Below are 1,971 nucleotides of genomic sequence, written 5' to 3'. Positions count from 1 at the left end.
AAAATGTCTCCAGGGTGTTGTTGTCACAGTGGACTCTCAGTGTACCGGTTAATAATGCAGATTTTGTAATCAAAGAAAACATGATAATTTCAAGAGAAACATCAAAAGTGCTTTATTCAAAGTAATGTCCATTGCTAGTTACACATTTCCCCCATCTTACAGGTAATTTGTGGATACTGTCCCAATAGAACTTTTCTTGTTTTGAGGCAAACCATTCAGAGACCCAATTTTCCACTTCTTCGTTTTGAAGTGCTGCTCAGAAAGTGCGTGTGCCATCTATTGGAACAAGTGGTAATCGGAAGGAGCAAGGTCTGGTGAATACAGCAGGTGGGTTAATACTTTCCGGGCAAGATCTTTTAACGTGTCTTTAACTGGTTTTGAAGTGTGTGATGGTGCGTTATCATGAAGCAAAATTACTTTGCTGTGTCTTCTGACACATTCTGGTTGTTTCACCATCAAAGTGTGGTTCAAATTGATTATTTGTTGTTGGTAGCGATCAGTATTAATGGTTTCACCTGGTTTTAGAAGCTCATAATACACCACACCATCCCATCAAACGCAGAGCATTATCTTCTTTCTGAAGTGATTTGGCCTTGCAGTCGATGTTGATGGTTGACCTGGATCAACCCATGATTTTGTGCATTTGGGATTCTCAAAATAAATCCACTTTTAATTGCCAGTAACAATTAGATGCAAAAAAGACTTTCTTTCATGCCGTTGAAGCAACATTTTACTGATGACTTTTCGGTTTTCCATTTGTCTTTTGTTCAGTTGATGTGGCACCCATTTTCCTTCCTTTAAAATCTTCCCCATTGCTTGTAAACGATCAGAAATTGTTTGCTGAGCAACATTTAATCTTCCTCTTGTTTTTGAGTTTGACACACATCTTCATCCAATAATGCTTGTAATTGTTGGTCTTCAAACTTTTTCGGTTGACCTGGATGTTCTTTGTCTTATACATCGAAATCATCACTTTTAAAGCGTTTAAACCAGTGTTCACAAATATCTTGAGATGGAGCATGTTCACCATAAGCTTCCCAAAGTATACGATAACTTTTTCTTCAAAATAAAGTAATGAATTAAAACTTCCCGCAAATACTTTTTTGTTTGGCACAAAATTCAACATTTTTAAGTGTAAAAATATCTATAATGTTAACACCTTCAGCAAATTTGACATATGAAGGTTTGAAGCTTGCTGTCAATACAACAAAATAGCATACATATCAAATCACATATATATCAACATATGTGTAACTCCATCTATTGAAAATAACCCGCATTATTAACCGGTGCACCTAGTATTTTCCTGGGGTCCAGATAAGACAATGAGCGGGGTGCAGGAGCACTGGACATCACGCTTGAAGTCGTGCAGGACTGAAGAGAGGTACCTCCGTTTCAACAAGGGCCTCTTTCAGTCCTTGCATGGCCTCATGTTTCCCTGAGCCCCAGCTTGCTAACTGATCCAGAAACAACAGTTTGGACACCCTGGCCTTTCCCCCACTGCCTCTGTAGAGGCTGTTTTTTCTGCACCGGGGCCAGGGCACCCTCCCCAGGAACGTGGAGCCAGTGTGCTGTAAGATTCCAGGCTGGTGTTGAAGTTGGCGGCTCCTCTCCACCCACAGGCACTTTCCATTGCAGGCAGAGCCTGGGCCTGAGGCTGGTCAGGGCAGTGGTTGTACAAGAGCCATCTTTCTGAGTGGCAAGTGTCCACAGGACATCATGGATTGTTTCCCATGAGAATTATCTTCCTAGTAAGATTTATTTTGCTTGTCAGTGGCAATGAAAAGAGACCTTAGACTGCAATTATTTTCAACCTGGCTGGTGTTAGACCTCAATAGCTGAGCTCCTGGCACATGGAGGGAGGTGTTTGGGGAGCCTGAAGAAATCTGGCCTCTGTTCCATCGCTGTTTTTTTGGGAAAAGAGCTCTTGGTCCCAATCTCGTGTGGTGACTGTTGGGATTTATTTACTGG

Source organism: Eptesicus fuscus, chromosome 7 (genome assembly GCF_027574615.1).
Source record: "Eptesicus fuscus isolate TK198812 chromosome 7, DD_ASM_mEF_20220401, whole genome shotgun sequence".
NCBI classification, from domain to species: domain Eukaryota; kingdom Metazoa; phylum Chordata; class Mammalia; order Chiroptera; family Vespertilionidae; genus Eptesicus; species Eptesicus fuscus.
The sequence above is the reverse complement of the archived record's forward strand: the minus strand, read 5'-3'. Positions refer to the sequence as shown.